Genomic DNA, 26,872 nt, shown 5'->3' with positions numbered 1-26,872 from the left:
TGACTTCAGTTAAGTGACAAATTCTCACGATGGTGAGATGAAACAACTTGAGGAGAATTAAGAGTGGGTGTATCCCTACAATACCCACTTGATTTTGAGGACTATATAGTTGAAGACGTTAGTTTAATAGGATGGAAGGGGTGAGGGTACATGTATGAACAGGGAGCAGAGACCCCTAACATAATGATATAAACAAGGAATAATTATTTTATTTTACTGACTGTGAGTAGACTGTAGATTGTACAGATACTGTAAGCTAGCTAACGGATGCTTATTCAAAACCCTTTTTCTAACTTCTCTTTCTGTACTATAAAACATGAAAATCTAAAAGAATATTTTCTATACTTCTCTTCAGTAAAGCTTTATATATGACAAAGAGTCTTCCAAAGACAGATGTCCGTGTGATATTTGGAGGCAGGTGTGAGAATCATGAAGTGGTAGCTGAGCACTTACTACGAAAAATATGCCTGTCGTTTTGCCGCCTGCAGTAAGATTTTCCCCAGTCCCTGCACTCAGTCTGGGTTCCGTGCTATAAGCTGTATTTTGGGTAGCTATAATTTAACTCCATCTAAACACCTATCCTCTACTGTACTCTTAATGTGAAAAATAATGATGGTAATAAACATATATTAAGCTCTTGATATCTGCAGACATTCAACCAAGTGCTCATATGCATTATTCCATTTAGTCCTCCGAACAACTTTACGAAGCTGGGTTTATATTGTGGTTATTAATTTCAGTTTCCATGCTAGATGTAGACCTGTAAGGGTAAAAATTGCAACTGCTATCACAATCAACAGCTTCCTGTTATATAAGAGAATATTTGGAAGCTCATAAGCTATCGATGAACATTTTTTGAAGGAATCAATAGCTGTGTTCATATTATCTTGCTTCTAGGACGAGGCAATCTTAAGGATAGGAACGAACACTCTTGATATTATTATTCACAATTTTAAGGGAGTTGGGAAGAACTGGATGCAAAATGTTATACATAAGCTTCAATATGGCTGAGATGGATACAAATGTTTGCTATGTATTTTAAGTAATAAATAAAATAGTATAAAAAATACTACCATGAAATATATTTAAGTAGAAAAAATAAGGAAGTAACAATAAAATCTGTTATTTGAGGAATAAGATATATTACTTACAATAAGGAAAAATGATCATTTTAAAGTAAAACACAAGTGTTAAAACATTTAATAACCCAATTGAATTATATCTGCTCTATTAACCAGTTTTGGGTAGAGTGGTAGTTTTATTTTCTACATCAAGTAGTATAAGTTTCTTAATGATTTAATGTAATAATTGTATTATCAATTTTATGAATTTTCACATTCCTTTAATATTTTAATAACATTTTGATTAATTTAATCAAAAAGTTTTAGATTTTTCTAGATTTAAATAATAGAAAAAAATGAAATATGTGACATTTAAAGTAACCAATGCTTATATGGGTGCTGACTTCTGAAAATAAAATGTTATATATCTAAATAATATAATTATTTATATTCAAATAAACAGGTTTATTTATTCATTTAGAAATAAAATTATTTTACTATAGGGTTCCACATCAAATATAAATATATATAATTTTGAGGGAGAATATAATTATATAATTACATATATTATTGATATGAAACCTCATATATTCATATGTATCTTAGTTATTATTTGAAAAGTTACTTACCATATATATAAAACACCAGTGATAAGTTTTTATATGTATTTATTTTATTCTGATATCCTGATAATAAATAGGAAGGTTCTACATAGGAGGAAGACTATCTTTTTACTTATACAGCAATCTTGTTCCCCATGACCTGTTTCTCCCTGCATAGGGGTGGTACTGTAAGAGCCAGATGAACCCTGTCAGCACAGGGGAGCTTGTACTTCAGGATAAGATTTCCCCAAAATGATGAATCTCAGACCTTTAGGTCTTATATAGAAGCTGCTAGAGAATCCACCTCTGTTAAGAGAGGAGAAGAAGCTTTAATCTCTAATGTAGACAAATCCCTTCTCGAAGAGGAGGGGGATATCCCTAATTTTTTTTACAGCTTTCTGGAATTGAGGTAATAAGTTACAAATGGTTCCAATGGTGATTAACCTATAAATCTCTCCAGAGCAATTCACTGTCTCTAACTTCCAACACATGGTTATCATTTAATCATTATTTAATTCAGGATGCCAGTAATTCTTTTCTCAAAAAGCACTGACCATGCAGAAACATGAAAATATTCATGGAGCATTATTTCCCAACAATTAGAATGTTGATGGGAGATATAATGGCAAGCAAAAAATTAAAAATTCTCAGTCCCTGAACTCATAGATCTTTCCATTAGGACAGGAGACAGATTTTAATCAAATAAACATCAAAGTAATAAAATTTCACCTGTGATCAGACCTATGAATGAAAGATATATGGTGCAATAAAATCTGTAAAATTGCAAGATGTATTCTGTTCAAAAGGAAAAGGAAAGTCATTCCCAAAGTAATGAGAATTGACACGAGAGGCTTAAAGCAGGAGAAGATACCCTATTTGATTTGCTTTTAGAGCAGGTCATTCACTCTGGCTAAAGTGCAAAGAAAAGATTTGAAGAAAGAAGAAAAGATGCCTATAAACTAGTTGGGAGGGTGACAAATGGGGGAGGGGAGCACTGTAACTTTCCACGCACAATATGGAGGGCAGCTTCAAAAAGTTAAGGCATTATTGGCAGAAAAATTGAGTAGTGACAAATGTCTATTTGGTTCTTTTTTATAACGCCTGTCTTTATTGCTACTCTCTATTTGTAAATACATAAAAAGGCTGACAATGAACTTTATATATGACTTACTAGTCTGAGGACTGGGTTTCTCAGCTGGGAATATGAGCTCCTATGAAATTGGAAAAGATTTTTAAATGTAGCTGTTCAAGACCCACAAATAATTCGGGAATTTTTTTTAAACATGTGCACAAGAGGTTAATAAGTTTTGGGTTACATTTATCGAGTGAGTCAGTAGAGTGAAATTGTCATGAGCCAAACTATTTAGATTCAGTCCTGGTTCTGACAACAAGGTGCTCTGTAAGCTTTAGTATCAGAAAGTTATCAACCTTCTTGTGCTTAAATTTCCTTATTGGTAAATTAGGGAGAATGATAGTTGCTATTATTTGTAATAGCTGTGAAGATTAAATGAGTTAATCTTTAAAATGTCTTACAATACTGACTGGCACGGAGTTAGGACTAAAAGGATACTAATTACTGTTATCCGCTAGTTTTGGTTGGTTACAAGTTAATTTGTTTTAACATAATTCAAATTTTGGTTCTTTGTTTTAGCAGTACAGCAAATTCTTAATGTATATGACCATTGTAATATGGGCTTCTTATATTTCATATTTTGTAATTATGTAGACTATTTTTCATTTTCAATAGCTATGTAATGTCATTTTCCTTCATGTCTGATTTTCAACAGGATATGGATAATTCTCACTAAATTTCTGTAAGAGAAAATAGCCGAGTTTACTCCGTGTAAATCCTTCATTCGAGGCTAGAAAGAGTAACAGGAAAAGCACCTACAATATGCTTTGCCCAGAGCAATGCCCTCCAGTAATTATCAGGTAAGAGTAACAGACTAAGAGCTGTTTATATCAGAGGATTTTATTTTTAACCTCTGTATAAAGGCAAAAGTATAAATCCTATTTCTTTGGGTTCTTTGGGTTTGCCCATTAGAGAGCCTTCGCTGTAGGACCAATTTCTCAGTGCTCAGTAGCAGACCATCTCATCTGGGTTTGGATCAGAATCATACAGGTTCTTGTGAAAACACTGATTACCAGGTCTCAAAATAGATCTCAGGAATCATAATATCTGGTAATCTTCAGTGTCAAAAACATTCCATGTGTCCCTAATACTTCATCTTAGGAAATACTGACAGAACTGATTTCTTTCCTCCATGAGAATTTAATAAACTGCTAAAGGCTATACATAGTTAAAGGGTGTAGAGTTGATGGAAATTTTAATTAAATGTGTCTATTCCCTCAAAATGTGAAAATTGAGAATGATTTTAATGACTCATTGAAAATGTCATTTTTTATTTTTGTATTCCTTTTTCTTTAAAAGAAAATCTCTCATAGAAATGTGACATTAACATTCGAAAAATACAAATTGGTCTGTAGTAATGTAATTCAGAGTAGATGTATTCATCAGATTAAGGAATTATCAAATTAGTTATTGCAATTTAAGCATAGAAAAATTTTTCTTGGTGATTTCAATTATTATTGTTGTATTTTACATACTGTTGGTAGTTATTACAAAATTATGGACCTAGCAATGGAATGCTTAATATATGCTAATGATATGCAAATGATCACCCACACAACAATAATATTTATATAATAATGATAAAGGAATGCTCTCTATATAATTTGCTATATAATTTGCTTTTAAACTAAAGTTTTGTTCTTGGAAAATGATGTTTTGTTTTATTTTATTTTACACAGTTTGGGGAAATTTCAACAGCATCTATAGGTTATTGTAAGAGAAATGCATGACTATACAGTAAATGTAAAATATACATTTTAGACATGCTGAAGTCGGTACACTTTCATGCCATCTATACCTACAAAACATTACTCTGGAGGGGATCAGTTTTCTGTATGTGATTTAAATGACCTTTGTTCTCCAGTCCTCTGAAATCCAGGCAATATTAGGATGGCCACATGGGCTTAAAGATTTTGTCCATCTTAATTTCCTTTGGGATGCAACACAGGTTAGAAGTCTAAAGTCAGGTTTAACCTATTTTACAGAGAAAAAATAAGGAATAGGAAAAGGTGACATGAGGATATAGCAAGAATGGTAAAATATTGCCTGTGAGGCATAACGAGCTTTATTCATAAGATCTACAGAACTTGGTGTAAAACCCAAACTCCTACCTCATCTTATAAGACCCTGCAAAGTCTGGTGTCTGCAAACCTCTTCAACCTCATATTATGTTTCTCTCTTTATCTTTCTTAATTTCTCTCCCATATTGATAAGCCACAGTGGTCTCCTTACTGCCTCCGAATATTTAAACAAGTCACTACCTCTTCCAAGAACATGAATCCTCCACTCGCTATTCATGAATGATTCCTTATCATTCTTTGGGTTTCACATAGGTATAACCTCTTCTCAAGGCCTTCCCAGTTAGACTGGTCCTTTCTTCATTCTCTATTGCATGATCCTCTGCTTTCCTTACACAACACTTGTTGCATATAGCACTTAGTCATTTTAATGATTTATTTTGTTTCTTCCTGAATAATCAGTAATTTCCTAGAGGCAAGAAATATAGCCATCAAATTAATTACTATATGCCAAATACTTAGCACGGAAACTCAATAAGTGTTTTTTAATTGAACGAACATTGTTTTAATATTTCCCAAGGGTATTCCACACATGCATGCACATGCACACAAACACACACACACACACACACACACACACACACACACACACACACCCCAAGTACTTAACTCTTATTAGCTTATTCACTTTTAGGACTTGATGTCTAAATATATCAGCTCATCTCTGATAGCTGAACTATCCTAAAGAATCAGAACTCTACTCATTCTAGAAATAAGAATTTGACTCTAGCTTTTTATGCTGACCAATATAAAAGAGAGGGGTATTGTATTCGTTTGTTTTTATTTTAAATGTAATGTATTCATATGGTCTAAATCGAAAAGTATAGAGAATAAGCAATAAAGAGTTTCATCATGATATTTTTCCTCAAGCAAAACTGATGCGTTGTTCCATCTCTCCTTTATTATTTTTCAAAATAACAGCACATCTCGAACATTTTTTAATATTAGTGTTTTAAATTTTAAATCAAAGTGTACTCACCTGAGCTGCAAATATAGTCAGTGTAACTTTTGCATCTCTTCTCTAGGGAAGAAAATCATAATAATATTCTCTAGGAAATGCCTATTGTTCAGGCTAATGCTTGCTTACCCTTTCTTCACCTAATGCTACGAAACTGAATAAAATTAAAGTAAATTTTATTTTCAATAAAATTAAAATACACTATGATAAATGCTGTGTAGAAACATTACCTTTATTTGGTATCACATACAAGTAAGAAAGCAGTTCTACCAGTAATATCAAGAGGGCTTCATAGGAAAGGAATTTTTGAGACAAGTCTTAATGTATGAAATGAGTATAATTAGGTTATGGAAAAATAGGATGCAGGTATTTACATAAATCCTTTACCTTTGTTGATAAAATTAAACTAAGGCCATTTAAGATTGACAGTGGAGGAAAAAACCTCTCCACTTGGACAGCAGTAAACTCAACTGTAAAATGCTGGCTTGAATTATATAAGATTCACTTTCCTTTAGGGGATATTTCACAAATTAGGGCTGTTCGCTACCTTTACTGAGTTCTCTGCTTTCACTGATCGTATTTTATAGTAGAATAAAAGATATAAACAAACTATCTAGAATGTAGAGTAATTTTAGGATTAAAAAGCTATGGGAAAAAGCTAAATCAGGAAGTGAGAAAGGAAGTGGGTTTTTATGCGGTGTAATTTTAAATAGAGTTGTCAAAGACCTGAATTGGAAGGTGACATTTGAGTAAAATCTGAAGGAGGTGAGAGACAGTCAGATCAGATGAGCCGTGCATTGAGGTTCACTGTTTTAACTTCAGGCCATAAAACAATGTCCAACACATAGAGAGCACTCAATATATGTGTGTTGGATGTATGCATGAATAATTTAATTTGTAGAGGAATGATAAGGTGAGTATATGCCCAAGAAGTATGTATCAAGAAAAGAGACTGGAAAATTAGGTTGTATAAGTGAAAGAAGATTTATTTTCTGTCACGAAAAAAAAATCTTGTAGGCAATGAGGAGCCCATGAACACACTGATGTTGTATTTTTAGACTTACTGATGATACTATACATCATATTTATTTATTGGGAAAATAACAATGACAATATGATGGAATAAAGAGAAACAATTTTCAGATTATACATTTAAAAATGAAACTGATGGCAAGCCTGTAGGCATTTGATACCAGTGGCAGAGTTGACACAGAGAAGCTGAGGTTTCAAACATGCTTTTTCATGAGGTACAGACAAAAATATTGGTTGTACAAACATAATTCATGATGAGGCATAGAGTATAGTTATTAACAATGTCCTAGTTTCTGACTCGGTGCCTGACAGATAAATGGTAATTCCAATCACTTACATAATAAATTCAAGAGTATGAATAATTTGCCTTGGGAAGGATAAAATACTGAGTTGTTTTCTACATGCAGAATATGATATGCTTTGAGTTACTAACTGAGATATTTGGTTTATTATACTCTATGTATTAAATAAAATCCTATAAACACAAATAGAAGAACAATTCTTTGTTTTGGAGTGAAGAAGTTTAGGGAAAGCAGTAGAGGGAAAGTATATTTGAGGCTAATCATGCGAGATGAGGTTGCATTGGACAGTGACAAGAATAGAGGAGAGGTCATTTGAAGCAGGGAAAAAATCATAAATTTATAAAACCCTAAATGTACATGATGTGGATAATGAAGGAGTAATATATTTATACCATCCGGGTCTTTATTTAAGTGGGGAATGAAAAGAGACAAACAAACTACGTTGTGTATGGAAGCAGGTTCCTTACATGGATTTCTCACATGAGCTTTTCTTTGCCATCATTCTTCAGAGTACCTTACTGGCTTATAGTCAAAGTCTTCAGGGAAGATTTGCTCCTATAAAACATAGGCATGTTTCTGAAAGCTGTAAAAGATTTTGCTGGGCTTGACTATTATGAAAACAAGCTATCACCATAGTCGCTTAAGTGTTTGAAGAGTTTCGTTTACAGTGGAATGTTTGTGATACTGCTTGTCACTTCCCATTACCTTTTGATCAACAGAAATGGCATTGCCAGAAGCAATTGACTTTGACATTGTGAATGCATTTAATGGAGTTCAGTTATGGCTGTATGCAACCCATCTGACTTCTACTATAATCAATTATTATAACTTCGGAAGACAGTTAAATTGAGTGACCTCTAGGGCTACATGTTTGAAATAACATTTTAGTAAATCTGTGTAATTATAGGTCAAGTGGTAAATCTTAACTTTAGTTCGTGATGGTAATACATTAAACAAACCTGGCAAATAGCCTGTTTAAGAATATGACAGATGCCTTGGCAAAAGATGTTATATCTTTATGCTCCAGTGGATCATACAATTCTAAAGAAAATTCTGAAAGGTTAAGACAGGTTTTTTCCTTTTTTATTGCCTTATCAGATATTTTTAGTACTATTGACACTAGCTCAACTATCTACAATTTGAATGCATGCATATATAGATTAAAATATGTTACTAATAAATTTAGAAAGCAAAAGTTGGATTATGACTACAGTTACTCTGAAGATTTTAATGTTTAACCTAGGAACTCCATGAAGTCCAATCTGCTATTAACTGAGCAATTGATCAAGTATTCATATAATGTGTATTGTAATTTGCCTTAGTTTTATATGTATATCCAGATTCAAGAAGTATAAAGTTTATTTTAGAGTTATATTTTAAGAAATTAAGACAAAGTCAACAATATGCCACAGTATAAAAAAGTGCCAGATGCCTATTCTAAATCATAGCTGACAGAATTTCATCATATTAAAAAAAAAAAGACACTTAAAAGTTTTTAATATATATGTAATCTAATCAGCTTTTTTCTCAATTTAACTTGCCTGTCTTAATTATCATATGACTAACAAGCATATGACTAATAATGTGACTAACACTGATATTCAATGAGTATAAAGTCCACTTCCTTCTGTAAATATTTGTAACCTATTACCTGCTTTGTTTCTCCATCATTAGTCTACTTTTGTATGTTAAAACTCTTCATATCGGAATCAATATCAGTTTACCAGGTGTAGCATAAGAATTTAATTACTAGTAATTAATTTACAATACATCATTCTAATCAACACAGGGTTTCACCCTTAGACACAAATTGAATGTCATATTTTACAAGGTGAGTTTTCTATCTCCCTTATGCAATGTGTTCTTCTTCCCAGATACTGATCTCCAAATAGTAGTATTGAATATGAGCTCTATAATAATAAAGTTTCTCCAAAAAAGATTCTTGGTAGTGGGAAGCAGTGGACAATCTGCCTCCATATTGCCCTAAATATATTTAGACCTGTCACATTTGATTAAATCTAGAAGTGTGCCTGTGTTTCTGTTAAACAGGATATAAACCTACCATGATTTAAATAATAAAAATAATAATAACAACAACAGATTCATTACTATAAGGATTAAGTGAGTTTAATGCACGTAGAATGTCTAGCACAGGACCTAGGACGTAGGAAGGTGTGGATCAGTGTCATCTAGTAGTGGTGCTGGTAGTTAATGGTAGTACTGCCACACTGATGTCATCTCCATGACCATCACTACTATTATTACTTGATTTGTGCCCCATAAAATAGAGATCTTCACTCATTTTATTATCTGTCCTTTAATTAAAATGAAAATAGAGATTAATTTGAAGGAGTAATTTATGGAAAGAGGAAAATAAATGCTAGCTTAGTACAACGTAGAAACACTATCTTCCCTTTACTTATCCAACAAAAGTTCTAAGAAGAGATCAAAATTAAAGGTTATCTGAGCTGCATTCATCCAGAAATGCTTAAATGTTCTCATTACATATTTCTATTGTCTTCTAAATGCATTACTTGCTTTCATTTTTTCATTTCTTCATTATCATATCAACATAAAACATGGCCACTTAAAGTCAAGTAATAATAAGGTAATTACTGCATCATTTTATGAGCAAAACATCATAACTAGAGCCATCTGTAAATTTTAATATATCATTTACTGAGTTTTCTAAATTGCTAATAAACTTGAATTATTATAATATGACTAACACTGACTTTCAATGAGCATAATAGCCACTTTCTTCTGTAGGTATTAACAACATATTAACTTCTATGTTTCCCTATCGTTAGTCTGTTTACATTAAAACTTTACATTAGTTACATTAAAGCTTTTCCATGAAAATTGATAGAAATAAATTATTTCTATGATAATTTTATTAAAAACCATGTCACTTCTTTGGCTAGGAAACAAATATGAGAATAGTATGACTCTTTCCCATTTGTAATTATGAAAAAAGATTTTCTAATTCCTTTCATTTATTCAATACTTACATGTTTCCATCATGTGCCAAGCACATAAGCGATGTTATAAATCAGAATATAAACTTCTTTAAAAATTCTCATAGTATGTATAGAAACTATTATCTTATGGTTTTCACTTGGCCATTGTCGATATGTGTAATATTGCATAGTGAGACCATATTATGACACATAATATGACAAGAAAACAATTCAATCTTAAGAAAAGCATCATTTCTATCAGAAAAAGTTGAGAACCATATGATTTCACTTATATGTGGAATATAAAACTGAAAGCAACAAATGAACAAGACAAACAATAACTCATAGACACAGATAACAATTTAGTGGTTACCAGAGGGAAAGTAGGGAAGAGTGGTGGATGAGGGGAACGGGGGTCAGACATAATGACAGAAGGAGATTCGACTTTGGGTAGTGAATACACAAAGTAATATACATATGACATGTCATTGAATTGTACACTTGAAACCTATATAATTTTGTTAACCAGTGTCACCTCGATAAATTTGATTAAAAAGTAAATAAATTGAGCTTGAGAAAGAAAGCATCATTTAAAGTTTTCTTTTACAAGACATTTTTAAAATTCCCTTTAATGATGATGCTTGCCTAACATGGTACTCGTTTTGCATGGGATTAACTGCTTCTGAATTGTGACCAGCTCAGTAAAAGACCGTAATAAAAGTCTGTTTTAAAATACTGGACTTTTGAAATAGAGGTCTATTTTGAATGTTGACTTACCATTTAGTTTTCATTAACTGTCATCAATGGTTCCTATAATAGACACCTTCTCATATATAAGAAGAGAAAGTTGTTCATATCCCATGACACTGAGATGAGTGGTGAGCATCACAGATCTAATCACATGGGTAATTGGACTCAAAAGTTGGACGCCTTAGAAAACAATTGTTTTCTTATTTAACAAATAGAATTTTCTTTACCAAAAAAAAGGCAGGATAAAATATAGAGTCTCTACATCATCTAAAAAGAAAATCGTAGAGTTTTACAAAATAGGATAAAATACTTTATTAAATCCACTTCTAGAGTATAACCAACGTTTTCAAAGCCACCCAAATATAGACTAGGTGTAAAATATTAAAACTTCTCACAAATCTGTAACTCAAGCAGTTTCAACTCTTAGTAAATAATTACCTTCAAGATTATTTATTTTCTATATGCTTCTTTTCTTCCCATGGAATCAATGAAAAGAAAGAGGCAACAAGCATTTTTTTCTCCCTCTGAACACAGTTAAAAGTAAAAAAAATAAATTGTTCTCAAACAATGAAGATTTTTGGTAATTGTGATTTGAATATTTTAAAGTTTATAATTATAGGATTAAACCAAATTAGCTAATGTTATCATTTTGTCTCCAATTTAAATTAAAAATTTTCCCCTAACTACACAATTTCTCTTATACCACTGAATGTGTATTTAAATAGTTAATTTGAATTAAAATTAAATTAATTATTGCATTAGCCATGTATTCAATCACCTTAATTTACTGACCAACTGAAATAAGACATTAAGCATCACTGGAACTATGAGATCACTCATTATAACCTAGGTGGTATAATAATTAGAAGATGGGTGGTATTTTTAACCTTCGGCCTTTAACGTATATAATAACTAAGTCAGTGGAAATACGGTTTTTTCACTTTGCAAGTTTAATCAGGCAAAGAAAAGATGCGTGGTAACCATGGCAACGCGCAAAATTAGTTGACCATTGTGATCCCTAAGGCAATCAAAAATCACTCTAATGTGTTATACATCCTAGGAATTTAGGGAAAGGAGGGCAGTCTGACTGATTTAAACATCTTTATGAGTGAAACAATTATGCTTGTAGATGTAGGCGAGAAATATTAATAGAATAATTATTTTTTTTTACTGTGGAAAATTTCTGTCTGGGACTTAAGTGAGCAACTTCCTCATACACTATTAGCTTCTAAAAAAAAACTTGTTAAATTAATCAAAACAAGAAAAATTATTTATTTATCTATCTATCTATCTATCTATCTATTTATTAATTTATTTATGCCAGGAGAGAAAATTATCATTAACTCTATAGTCTGGCTGAGAAACTGTGTTGCCACAGAAGGCTTGGTTTGCAGACCATTTGGGCGTGTGGTTTGTTTGAAGTTTTTAACAATTAACACCTTTCTCCCAACACTCCCTGCCCCCTTCAAAAATCACTACTGCTCAGAAATTAGAAAACATGTTGCAATTGTTATGCTTAATATCACTTTATTTTAATGCTAATAAATATATATTTCAAATAAACATAATTAAACAGACAGAAAATATACAGCTAATACTGTGATAATCATTAAGACAACAATCGCCACTGAAAGAATCATATACAGACTATTAGCATACTTCTAATTTGTCAGCATTCAATAAACTGCATCTCCATAACCCAGGTTGAGTTTAAATGTTTTATCCTTTGTGGGACTTATTCTAATATCTTATTGGTAACAGTCTGTGAAAACTTCATAACAAAATTGACAGATCATCATCATTCAGAAAAAGAGATCCATAATCATTTCAAGGTGAATTTGTATGAATTTATGTCCTACAATATATATTATCTTTTTTATTTGGCTAGAAACAAAACAAAACAAATTAAAGTTAGTTACTTTGAGAGTTACCAATCAGTATTGAATAGACTACTTTGGTTTCAAGTGACAGAACCCAATCCAAATAAATTTTTTAAAAGCCAAATTTATTGCCTCATACGGCTGGGAAATTGTGAAACAAAACAAATCTTAAGCACAGTTGAGTTCAAGGACTCGCTTCTCTCTGTGTCCCTCTCTGTCTCTGTCTCTTTCTCACACTCTTTATCCCTCCCTTCCTCTCTCCCTCCCTTTCTCTCTCTGACTCTCTGTCTCTCTGTCTCGGTCTTGATCTCTCTCTCTCTCTCTCTCTCTCTCTCTCTCTCTCTCTTCTCTCGCCTGCTGTATTTGTGTGTCTAGCATCATTCTATTCTGTAGATCAGGCTTCTTCACATGGAGAAGACCCTTAATACCACAAGCTGTTGCTTTATACTCATCCAGCTCCATAACTTAGTCAAAGAGAGGGAAGTTGGGGTTTAAAACAAACTTTTTTTGATATATAATAAAACATAATTTGTGTGTTTTTTTGTGTGAGGGCCCATGCAAATTTTTCTGGGAAGAGATTCCATAATCTTCAGATTCTCAAAGGTGTCTCATAGTTTATGCACCTAACAACCCATTTCAATCTTCCTTTTGGGTTACTGCTGCTCCCCTACTTCAATCATATGATTTTGGCCAGATTTGCAACTATGCTACCTCTCAGTCCCGAACGAGGTTCCATTGAATTTCAGTACATAATTCTCTGGGTATGGTGACTGGTTCAGGATAACACAAGTGAGCCACCAAGGTCAATGGAAGAACTTTTCCTCAATGTTTTTATTTTGAACTGTCAGCAAAGAGGCCAGAAGTTTAAACACAAGCATTTTGTTTATACTAGTATTGTAATATATTGATTCTGTCTGCAAACAGCTGCCCAGCCTTAATTTACATAATGTTTTCATTTGCTTGGCTAAATCAATAGGCATCGGCTAATTAATTCAATTAACCCAAATCAACAAACATATATGGAGATTATACTGTGTGCCAGGAATTGTTCTAGATGCTTCAGTCTTAAATGTAGGTAAGATGTAGTCACTTTCTTCAGAAGCACATACATGTTTACTCACATACTCGTAGCAGTTGACCTTGGTAAGGGATGCAGACATTGTCTGTAGTGCTGCTGTGATCCCCAACCCCACCAAATTCAAAGTACCCTCTTCTATAAGATAAACGTTGCATAAAACTGCCTTTATTGTCCTGAGTTAAAATGTTTGTATAATATCACCTCCTGTATATCACTTCAAAAATATTTAATATGGTGCCATAAGTAAGTAAGTAAGTAAATAAATAAATAAATAAATAAATAAATGAAGCATAATGATAATTTAAAATAAAATAATGTTTATTTAAATATGTGTGTACTTGTTAAAACCGGATGAGCGCCACAGATTCACAAAAGACTCCCTAGAGGCAATCTTGCCTCCCTGGTTTTAGATTCCAAAAGACTAAAGAGGTTTTAACTGTGTATGATAATTTTGTTTGTATAGTTTTGTTTTTAATTTCACACAACTCCATACACTGCAGCCTACAGGCCTTACCTAAGTCACACTAGCGTCTTGTTTGAGTATATACAGCGTTCAGACTTAAAAAAATGCTTCCCTAAACTTTCTTAATAATTACTCCAAAGTTTTTCATTTGTGTGACATGATTTTTTGAGTTCAGCACTCTTGCTATTTTAGTTTATTTTCTTAATGAAGATGAAAATATTACAATGATCAATATACTGCATTGTTCTAGTCTTCTCCTGGGACGACTGTAATGGGACACTTTACAGTGGAAATTTCCATCTTACCTTGATACTTAGACTGGCTCGATGGCCCTTTTTTAGGAACATCAATTTCTGAAGCACCCACTTTGTTAGAATTTTATTTTTTGGCTTGTTTTTTAATAGGTAAGCAGGTGTTGTAATAGGAATTTAAAAATCCTGCTTCTTGTGTTTGCTAATTCAAACATTAAGGAGAAATTGGAACTTGATTTATAAAAATAAAATCAAACATGAGTAAGGACGCTGCAAACCTGAGAATAAATAGAATTGACAACTGCATTGAAATTCATAGCATGATAAAATTTTATTGCCATGTATAAACAAGTCCAGAACCTACTACTTAGAGTTAAAACTTTAGCAAATAGTTGGCCATAAACTTGAAGACTCACAATAAAGAACTGGCAGCACTTTAAAGAAACATGTTGAGTAAGCAAGAAGATTTAGCCATGGCAATTTGGTGATCAAGTAAAGAACAATGATTCTGCTGCCTTATGTTCCTGAACTGCTTTAAAAAATCCAGAATTATTAAGTCAACAATGAAGTTCGGAGAAAGGTGAGCATGAGGACATTTTATCTAGGTAAGGCATTCTTTTTCGATGATATTAATAATAATGTTGTGCATGCAGTGGATGAAACTCTTGACAGAAGTTTTTTGTGTATTGAGCCCTTATAGATATTAAATGGTTAAAAATGAAAAACATTTCATTTAACAGCCACATTTAAGTTTTAATATCTGAAAAGATTAAGATTCACATTCTCATTTAGATTGTCTTTATTTGGCGCAAGTTCTATGAATAGACATATAGTGATATAAATTAAAAGCAAGAGCATGCTCATGCTTCTGGAGAAAACTGAAGTGACCCGAGAGCAGTATTTTATGCTGAAATGTTAATTGTTGTAGTAATTAAGGTAGATTTTTGTCCTTGAATTAGTTCAATTTGGCTTCATAATACTTAATCTATCTGCCTACTTACCTTTTCTCTATCCATCCATGTACTTATCTATTATCTCTAATTTCTGTGATAAAAGTGTGTGTGCGTGTGTGGTGTGTGCATGTGCGTGTGTGCATGCGCGTGTGTGTGTGTGTGTGTGTGTGTGTGTGTGTGTGTGGAGAGTGGGGTGTAGAAGGCAGGGAAGTTTTTTTGAAGAACCAGAAAGCGAATCTGTATGATTGTCACATCGATCCTGATGAAACTTTTATATAAATTTGTTCAAAATACTTATAAGAATGCAGAGGAGTTTCGAGGAGTTGGACTCCACCTTTGGATGTGTGACCACTAATGACTTTTAAGCCTCACGCTCTCTCTTCCCCTGGTGCCCCATTCCTTTGGTGCTGTCCTGAGCATCAGACGACACCGTCCCTTGCCTATGCATAGGACCTCTTGTCTCAGCCACAGACTCTAAGTACACAAAATCCAAGGCTAGTCTCTCTTCCTGATTTTTCAGGCTATTTTGGACCATTTTAAAAGGCTTCTTCTGCTCTCACCAGAGACATAAATTGTGTAATAAATCATTTCATACCTTCTCGGTGTGTGTACGTGTGTATACGTGTGTGTGTGTGTGTGTGTGTGACATCATATCTAAAAGTCTGAACAAGATCATGTAAGCCTAATTGTGAATTGTCAACAACAACATTGGAAGCTAGAGATAGTAAAATAATATCTTTAAAGTGCTTAGAGAAAATAAGCCTGAAGCTAGAATTACATAACCAACCAAACTTCAGAATGAAAGTAAACATTTTCAGATACATTAAAAACAAGAGTTCACTAACCTCTCTTTAAAGTAACGTATAAAGAATATATTCCAGGATGAAGGCACTCACCTCAGAAGACCTAAGATGTCTGCAGAAATAAAGATAAAAGAAATTGCTTTCCATTTAATTTAATAAGAGAGCCTACTGCACAGAGATATTTATTATCATATGACATAATAACTAAAATTGAAACAAACAAAAAGTAAAACCCTAGATACACTGATTTAAGTGGTCTTTCAACTAAAAGAATCTCTGGAGAGAGTGATAAGACCCTAAGTTATGGAACTGAGGGAGGGAGAGAAAGAGGGAGGGGTGGGAGGGAGAGAGAGAGAAACCTGAATGCCATCGCTAATGAATGCGCGAGGATTTCAGGGAAAGGATTTCAGGGACAGAAAACGGAAAAGGCAATATCGGAGAACAAGGAGAACTGAGAGCAAAGAGAACAAACAACGTGGTGGGAAGCGGGCGTCCTAGCGGCTTAAACTGCCACGTAACTGGCATGGGCAACGCTGCCGCTGCCGTAAAAACCCTCTCTCCCTAATAACTCAGTGAAATCTCCCGTACGTGCAAAATGCCTCGATGACAAGGAAAGAAAGCGGGGCTTCTTATCTAGGCAGAAAAACATAAGTTCAGTGGGAAAAACCCTTAACCACGTCAGTCTGCAGGGCCCTGTGCTCAGAGCCAAAGGTGCTCCAGAAAATGGGGAATACAGAAAATAACAGAAATCTTTGAATAAGTAATTAGAATTGCCAAAGATCATGTAAAGGAGTTTTGAATTAGTGTTATTATATGAATGGACATCAGGACAACACTTGTACTCTGTGTTTAAATATATGCACCAAATATAAACAAGTTTATCTGTAAGATAAAGTTATTTTGTTCCTTCCTTCCCTCTTTCTTTTTTTCTCCCCTTATTTATAAGTGTTCTCTAATCTTTCTTCACTGTCTCAAATAGGTTAACCCCTCATCCCGCCCATATACTAAGTGTGCTGCTCAGGCTCTCCAAAAGCTCTCAGCCTTTTTCAGTCCTCATCCCAGTTGGTAATTATAACACACGCACACACGCATGTACGTGCTCTCTCTCTCTCTCTCTCTCTCTCTCTCTCTCTCTCTCTCTCTCTCTCTCTCTCTCTCTCTCTCTCTTCCTCTCTCTCCAAACTATAACCATGTAATTAATGTCCTCCCTTTCAGAATCAGTTCTAAGGGATTGAGGAAGTGAAGCCCCTATCAGTTTTTTTCCTTACCATTTAATTCCCATTCCTACTGGCATGCCACCTTGCACATGAAGGTGCTCAGGAAACTAATGACTTCATTTTCCTTTGTTTTATTACATTTTCCTCATAGGTAAAATGGGAGATATTCAACAAATATTTATTGAACCCTTACCATGTGTAAGATACATGCCAGGCTCTGAGCCACTTTCATCTTGAACAAAAGGGACCAGAGACCCTGTCTATATGGAGCTGCTATTCTAGTGGGAGGAAGTGAAAATAAACCACATTAAAATATAATATACAGTTGGTTACGAAGTAATAAATACGATTGATTAAAAATAGAGCAGAACTGGGGACAGTACTTGTTCAGGGTTGCAATTTTAAATAAGATGTTCAGAGAAGAACTTAGTGACAAGGTAACATTTTTAAAATGCAGATCACATCAAAAATTTGCATACAGGCAAGGGATGAAAATAGTAGCTAGTTCAATAGAAGTAATTCTTGGTACAAAATAAGTTCAACAAGAGGCTATTTTTGTCATATATGGAAAAGACACAAGAACATCTGGGAAGTAGTAAAACTTATTCAATAATTAGGCAAGCTTGGGAAAATTAGAACAAATAGAATATCAACATTTTATGAAATCAATATTTTAGGAAAAAAAACAGCAAGGACATTTTTAATGAGGTGTCTATCAAGCTCTACTCTGCCATGCATAAATCGAATACCATTTATAAAATATGTACGTGTCCCTCTTTTATGTCAAACCCAACAGCAGACATCTTTGAAGTTTCTATATTCTCTGGCACCCCAAGCAGCAGCTCAGAATTCCTGCTGCTGCTGTTCATTTAGAAACAGAGGGAATGGTAAGCTAACATAATAGCACAGAAGGTCTCCATTTATTAAAAATAGGTTGGAAATATATAATCTAGTATTTTAGTGGTATTATGGTCTGCAAAAGCTTGAGCATCACACTTCTGTCACTCAGGGAGGCACCATGTAAAGAGATAAGGGTAAGAATTAGATTTTGTAGCAGCTTTTGGTTAAATTGAATATTCTAGATAATATGACAAATAAACCTCATAAAGAAGCTATCATTAGATGTTAAAGTACATATTCGCTAGATGTTTTTAGGTTCTGATATAATTTGAAAACAACAGATATCTAAAAGTCTAGCTTTGATTTTTTTTTTTTTTGTAGCTAACATATCAACTTTGAGGAGGTAGGGGGTTTTAGAAAGCCTAACAACTAAAAGTATAATATATAAAAATGAAATTAAATTGATTCAAAAGCATATATAGAATATAAACAACACTATCTGTTTTCACTATAAAGCATTCTGATTCTTTTAACATAGTTTGCAACCTTTGATTACGAGGCATTAGCATTAAGAGGGATCCTAAAACTACATTACTGAAATACCACCGATGACCACCTAAAATAATAATACTTTCATTTTCTTGTGAAGTTAGTAGTTCTAGTCTTAGATGACTCTGTTGGTTAGAAAGCTTTTTCCCTGTATTGCACTGCAGTGGGATTCCGGGATGGCAGTGGAGGATTACGGAAAGTGGGCCTTGGAAATGACCTGTCCTTACCAGCAGTAGGACTCGGGACAGGTGACCTAATGCCCTGGAATTTATTTCCTCAACTGTAAAATGGAGGTGATGGCAACCACCTCAGGTTCTCATAAGACCTAAATGAAGTAAAGAGTGCATGTGCCAAGCATTTCTTACGGGTTCTAGAAACTTTATATTCATAAAGTATCTATTTAGTTACTTTATCTGACTTTCTTTGGCTACTTGTAGAAAGTCTAATTTGGCTGCACAAGAGCAACATGGAAATAAAGATTGAGCTAATAGCTCAAGTATAATCTCCAGATTTTAAGTTGCATGATTACTTCAGGCAAAATATCAAAGTTAAGAGCTCTCATCTCTCTGCTCCTCTCCCTCCTGAAAGACTTTTTACCTGCTGACACAACATTCTTCATCCTTTCGTTGTTCTTTATATGAAGTGGCTTGAAGTTCCCTCACCATGTTGACCTCTTCCGCTGGGTCACTTCTAGTTATTTGTAGGCTTTTAAAACAATATGTACAATTTCATGCTGCATTTCACAAGCAGACTGACCACTTTGAGCGGTATAGAACTCTCACAGAGAGATCTTATTTCTCTTTTCAAGCAATCTCCACAATGAATATCAAAGTATTTTGGGGAAGGATACACACATAATTCTATTTTATTGATGAATTTATTATAAATTTAAATAACATTTCAGAAAATTAACTTTCAAATTTCTTTGAAAAAATAAACATGCATTATGGACACAGGCTGCTATATTCTTCCTGGAAGCGGAAGGCCTACTCTTGCCTACAGGTCTTTATGTTGGCTGGTTGCTCTAGCTCATCATCTACCTGACTCACTTACTGTCTTCCTTTAGGTATTTGCTCAAACTGCTACGTTTTTAGTAAAGCCTTTCCTCATCACTCCATCTACAATTAAAAACTCACACCTTGGAATTCTCTTTCTCCTTCTCAGGCTATCTAACCTCTTATCTGCTTTACTTATTTTGGGCATTGACTACTTGCCCTACTAGCATATTAGACTTATTAAGGGCTGATTTTTTGTCTGTTTTGTCACTGTTATATTCCCAATGACATAATTGTCAGAATAAGGTAAAAAATAATAAATAGTTATTAAATGAATTAATTATTTTGAAAACAGTTCGTTATTATAAACCATTATTTTTCCATTAGGAAGGAATTCAGGCTGGTCATTTGCAAAAGTCACTAAGAGGCAAATACAATAAATAAAATTTTGACCCAGCTAATCAAAAATTAAAATCTGGTTTGTAAATGTATGTGTACATTTTTAAAATAGAACATAGGTGTTCTTGAACTTCAGCATTCATGAAAGCATCATTGAAATAAACAAATGACTAATCTGAGAGTGTTCAAATATAAAACTATTTTAAATATGCATACTAACATTTCTATGAAAAATAAGTCTCACCACTCATTTGTGTTAAGGAAAAAATATAATATAGTATTTTGAATCTTTATTGGTGAAAATTATAATTTTATAACAAAGGCAAAGACTGATTTGTAGTTACTCGTGCAAATTTACTAAAAATGTATTTAACCTCATGTTACTTTTGAATGTCTTCAAAAGCTTGTTAACTTATATTTCAAAGTAAAATAAAATAAATATAGTTACAAATTCAAGGAATCCTGTCACTAAAATATGTTGTGACCTAATTCTAAATTTTAAATTTAATAAAAGTAAACATACCAAAATATAATTGGTCTTTCCCGTAGATATTAATACATTAATACTCTTTCCTGTTTTTTGTTTTGTTTTATGTGTTTGAGCAGGAGGAAAGAAATGTCGAAGATGAATAAACTGAAAAAGAAAAGAATGACAAATTCTTTTGCTATCTAATCCATGAAATAACACTAGATTAAAGCATCTTTTTTTTTTTTTTCCCTAGCCCAACTATAAAAATTCAGACCTTAAATGTCAAATCTAAGTGTTATGGTGCAGATCCATTTGTACTAGATAAACTAAGGCTTCTTCAAGTTTTTCTGTTTTTAAAATGATGAATTATTGTGCCTTACTTCTTCAAACCAATTCTTGGCATTAAATGGCCAAAGTATTAATAAATAAAAAATCAAATAATAACACTTATAGTGTCTCAAAAACAATCACCAAAATTAGTTCATTAGGCTCAAAACAAATCACTCAAAATTTTGGAAAATAAAAATATAAGATCTATAATTCTTATAGGAAACTTTTGCAACAAGATGTATTATGAAATTGAGGCTTCTTTGGGTTTTAGAAAGCTCATATAATGCAATACATTGGAGTCTAGGGCAGCACAATATAACAGAAGGTAGTAATATTTATTAAAGAAATATATGAATATTCAAATTACATAAGATAATTAAAGACCATATTCAAATCAGATCACATTTTTCTTCTAAATGTTTAAAAAAATACTTTTTCACAACTTCTGAATTTTAGAAATGCATTTACAGAATTGCATAGCTGCATTTTGAAAGCTAAACGAAATAAGATATAAAATATATAAAATTAATTCATGTGTAAAGTTACTAAGGCATGCTAAAACTATTTCAGGAGTAACATACTGCCTACCATTCCACTGTATGTAGAAGAAATTCATAAACACCTCATCTAAATACCTGCCAGGGAGGTGGAAAAAAAACAGAAAAACAAGTATACACCACTGAGAGAAAGTGGCCCCAACCTCAAGTGCATACCAAGCCCTGCATCTCAATTTTCTTAACAGAGTCTAGTATTCTTTTTTCAGATAAAACATGTTGCTGTTTTTAAGTTTATCCCATGTTTATTCAAACATCAAGTATGAAAGTTGCTGTATCTTTAGGTATCAAAGCCCTCTGATTTTAAATAATTAATTTTTTCTCACTTTAACTAAGGGTCCCCATGGTGCTTTGTGTAAGCATTCAAATAAAATAACTACATATTTTTTATAACATTCATGGGAATACGAGAGGTAAAGAAATGTGTTTTTCCCTCCGAATTTTAAGAGAAAAAGTAAACCCAAACAATTACTCTTTTCAAGATGATCTTATCCAGCTACTTGAGAAGTAGTCCACATATAGCTTCATCATTTTTTCTTTTTTTTTTAAGAAATGTGGCTGGCTGAAACGAGGGAGCTGATAAGATTTTGTCTTATTTACCAGAAATAAGTGTTGTCATATTATTTTTCCATTTAATCATTTGGTCAATATCAGAGAAGGTTTTGAAATAACCAGCACATGCCATGATTCCAAACACCAGGAGAGAATCCTCAGATGTTCCTGATTGCTCTTCCATGTACTGACTCTCTACCCTGTGTTGATCACAACCCATCCTGCTTGCTATCTTTTCCTCAGATTACACTGATGCTTGGGAACAAATAGATATTAAGTCTATTTATTTTAATCGCCATTCCTTTTCAGAGAGTGAATAAGCAGAAGCACTGGGAAACCCATTCCCTAGGACTGTTTCTAAAAAATAAAATAAAATACCCTTGAGACTAAACTGGGATCAGACAATTCTCAGGAAGTGCTTTGACTGTGAAGAAATTCTAGACCAGATTGAGCTTACTTCTTTCACTTTGACAAAACATTCACACTTTATTTTCTCTCGTAGTGATACTGTTCACTTGGGCCCATTGCACATAAAAATTAAATATTCAGAAGTTGCCAACAAGAATGTTTACCTGACTAGTCATATTGAGGTTATAAAAATAACTGTTAACAAGTCACAGCTGTACTTTCTAAAGCACTCTGAAAAAATAAGACCTTGATCTTCAGTACAGTGAATTTGTACAACCTAGTCTGGAATTTTGGCTCCAGATATAGAAATTTAGAAACTTTCTATCAGAGTATCATTCAGTCTTTTTTTTTAAAAGGAAGCAATTATATTATTTGCAAAATCAGTAAATTGTATGACCTAGAAGTAACAGCTGCAAGGACTATTAAAAGGACAGATTGTGCCATTATAGTCATTGTGCAAGAGTTCCAAGCTGGACATCAGTCTTGTGGGCTCCTTCTGCATATTCAAACCATCCTACCAGAAGCTTCATCTCCAAATTAGAAGGTATATATGCTTTGGATTTCTGTTCTTATGAGTCAGAATTCACACGGCTCAATTGGAGTTGGAAAAAAAAAAGAAGGAAAATGAGAAATACAGATTTATATCATGTTGTAATTATTCAGTGAAATAAATTATTTATTATGAATTCAATATATCTATATCATAGATAGATAAGCATATAAATAAAATACAGAGATCCTTATTGTTTTAACTGGCTTTATCAATCTATTTCAAACTTAAGATTGCTGTTTCAAAAAGGTCATACCTCTCATCAGTCTCCAATAATAGAGGCTAAAACCATAGGCCAAAATTCGAACAGAGGACCCTTATTTTAAAACTTAAAACCAGTGTAAAGAAACTACTATGGAGAAATGTGCACTTCAGTTTTGCACAAAAAAAGTAAGTTCCACTCTTACAAGGACCCTGGCTCTTTCTTGCTATTTATTATTCAGATCTTTATTTGGGTTTGAGAGCTCAGAGTGCATGTTTTAGAGCTGCCCCACATTCCCTATGAATAGTTCACCCAGGGACACACCAAATGAGGTTCCTTTTAAAAAATTCATTAGCTTAATTGTTAAGTTAGTCTCCAATGCATCCCATTCCTCTTTCTTTATTCATTCCACATTGCAACTTTTTTTTTAATTTACCACTTTTGCAAAAACCAAGGGAATTGCTGATTAAGCATCATCTTCTAAATAAAAGGTATTTATGCTTATTTCTCAACTAGTTATATGTGAAATTTGCTTTTTCTTACCAAAATAATTTAAGGTAAGAAGTGGAAAGAATAATTTTGTGGAAGTCTTCTACACAAAGATATTGTGTAGTCTAGTATAATAAAATGTTGGTACAGAAGTTTAATATATTTCTTTAAGTTTTATAATTTTAGCATACCTGGATAGTTAATCACAAATTGGTGGAAGTGTTAACCTAGAAATAAAGAGCCAAAGTGAGAGGCAACAAGTGTTTATTGGCGCTCAAACAAATTGTAATTTGAGGGCATAGATTCAGGCAAAAATCCAAATTATATTCCAATTATGGGTGGAAGGCAAGACATTTTTATGAAAAGAAGAGGGGAAATACTACATTAATAGAAGGAAGGAATTTCTATAAGCTGTTATTCTTTAGCTATAAGTGGCTATTTATTGATTTTAAAGAATATCCTTAATTTTCACTTGTGTGTGTTCACGTGTGCTTTACTGTTAACTTTATAGACAGTTGTTTGGAATACATTGTTGGTTTGATCTAGTCCAAAGGTTATTTTGTCCAATACAAATATTCTAAAGGTTCAAGAAATAAGACATTCAAGGCAGTTACTCCGGAATGGCTGTCCTAGCTGTTATTTTTTTAAAAGTGGCTCTACTTATGTCAACTTTTCTCAAGTGCAAAATATTTCCCTTTTTTTCCTTGGAAAGGATAAATGTCTAGCCAAAATAGCTGCAGTCTTTCATTGAGAAAATAGCACAGTAGCGTGTTATTCATTCATTCATTCATTCATTCATTTCCTCATTTGTTTATGCAAGCATTAATTTGATAAATTTTTATGGAGCACTTGATATGTACCAGGCATTGTATGATCTAAAGAATGTCCTAAAACAATAAAATGTAGGGTGATCTAATTAACCAGGATTCCAATAGATTCTTCTAGTGTGGTGTGTGCTCATGTGTGTGCATGTGTGCATGTGCAGTGTGTGTGCAGAGCTGCTCCAAGAGTTTAGATCTCAGCTTATTGAGTCATCATAAGTATATGATTAATACTTTAAATTTTGTTTTTCTTTTCTGTAAAATGGGGATCATAATCATTTCATGGAGTTGTTATGGGGTTGTTGTGAGGATATGGAATATGTTAATTGGTATATACAGGTTATCTGTTTTTTTTTTTAACTGTGTATTCAATGTCATTTAGTAAGTATGATATTTAGTTTTATGTATCAACTTTACTAGACTTTGGTATCCAGTTATATAATCAAATACCTATATAAGTGTTGCCATGAATGTATTTTATAGATATGATTAACATCTACAATCAGTTGACTTTAAGTAAAGGCAAATGCCCTCAATAATGTGAGTGGGTCTCATTTAATTAGTTGAAGGCCTTAAGAGCAAAAATTAAGGTTTGCGAGGCAAAGAGGAAATTATGCTCAAGACAATTATATTAACTCCTGCCTGAATTTCCAACTTGCTGACGTGTCCTACAAATTTTGGACTGACTCAGTCCCAACAAACATGAAAGCCAATGTTTTAAAATAAATCACACATGTGTATATGCACAAACACTCATACATTATTGGTTCTGTTTCATGTACTATTGGTTCTATTTATTTGGGAATCTTGGCTAATACAGTAGGAGAAACACAACATTGATTTTCTATTAATAAATTCTATTCTTAATTTATATATTTATGACTGATAATCAACCATCTTGCCTTGATTACAAGCTTTGCCTAAATAAAATTTTACATATGCAACAGCATCACTGAGTAAAGTATTACTGAGAAAAGAGAATATATTACAAAGGAACCATGGCCCTATGATGATTTTAAAAAACCTACAGCTCTATAATGGCTAAATTATGTCTCCTCTCTCAAATATTTCCTCTCAGCCATATGCTTCATCTTTTCGAAGGTCCTGCTTTCCTCTCTACATTGTCCCAATAGGCTTGATCTCATTTATATGCGAAAGAATATTTCCTGTCAATATTAAACAATGTATGTAATCTCACATATAATTTTATATTCTTCAATTGTGAGAAAATCATTACACTGAAGATAATTTGTCCTGCTCTTAGAAAGTTATCACCACTGAGAATTTATCTTCCATGATTAAACATGGTATAGCTCAATATTTTGTTCAGTCCTTTTATATTCTTTCATAGTGTTTTATTATATTTAAGTAAAACTTCTTAATATATTCTTAATTTATTATACTGGATGAATTATTAGTTCCAATTTATAGCCTTCCCTGAATTTTTAGTGGAAATTGTATATCTTGTTGATTTTCTATAGCTGCTTTGTAGTTCTTGTTATTTTTATTTCTTTATTTTATGTATAAATAATGTATGTATTTTATATAAGTATTTTTATTTATTTATATAATGTAATTTATGTAATGTACCTTGGAGGACTACTTAACTCTTTAAAATATATGAAAATATAACTTCTCAAACTTAATTTTATTTTTAAACAAATAGAATGCATTTTAGAGGTAGGCAGACAGAGCTATGAATCTAGGTTCTGCCACATATTTAGCTATGAAATCTTAGGGAAGATTCTCAATGTCTTTGAATCGAAGTTGTTTTAATATACTACCATCTACTTGATAGGGTTGCCACTGAGATTAAGTTTTAGAGCCTATAGTATTCTTAATACATTGTCTAGTGCATAATAGACGCTAAATACGTAAGGGCTAAAAATATACAGAATTTAAAATTGATTTTTAAATTATTTTGAAAGTTTTTCTAATGGCTTTTGTGCATCCTGTTAAGTTAATGTCTTCCCACTGTAATGTACAAGAGATTTATATACCCTCAGGGATAAAAATTTAAGGCATGGGATGGATAGGGTACATAATCAATGTAAAATAAAACTATTAAAGATCAAATGCAGCTTTGTGGAAGTTTAAGAATTAGAGTACATATTCAATGAGAATTTAGTATTATGACATATTGACATGTTCTCATTATATCATAAAGTATTGACTATACTTAATTTGCTTTCTA

General features: G+C 32.8%; 1 long non-coding RNA gene across 2 annotated transcripts in view; it reads right to left on the bottom strand.

The window, feature by feature from the left end:
* LOC107507141 overlaps window positions 1–26,872 on the bottom strand; it is a 105,092-nt gene that overhangs the window by 32,823 nt on the left and 45,397 nt on the right. For both annotated transcript variants that reach the window (XR_001596101.2, XR_001596099.2), the window contains exons 2-3: window positions 16,346–16,415; window positions 10,903–11,055 (exon numbers count right to left, since the gene is read on the bottom strand). This is a non-coding gene — a long non-coding RNA (uncharacterized LOC107507141). The remainder of the gene's footprint in view (window positions 1–10,902; window positions 11,056–16,345; window positions 16,416–26,872) is intronic.

Source organism: Rousettus aegyptiacus, unplaced genomic scaffold (assembly GCF_014176215.1).
Source record: "Rousettus aegyptiacus isolate mRouAeg1 unplaced genomic scaffold, mRouAeg1.p scaffold_m13_p_15, whole genome shotgun sequence".
In the NCBI taxonomy this organism is placed as follows: domain Eukaryota; kingdom Metazoa; phylum Chordata; class Mammalia; order Chiroptera; family Pteropodidae; genus Rousettus; species Rousettus aegyptiacus.
Note: the sequence above shows the minus strand (reverse complement) of the source record. Positions and strands in the feature narration are given on the sequence as shown.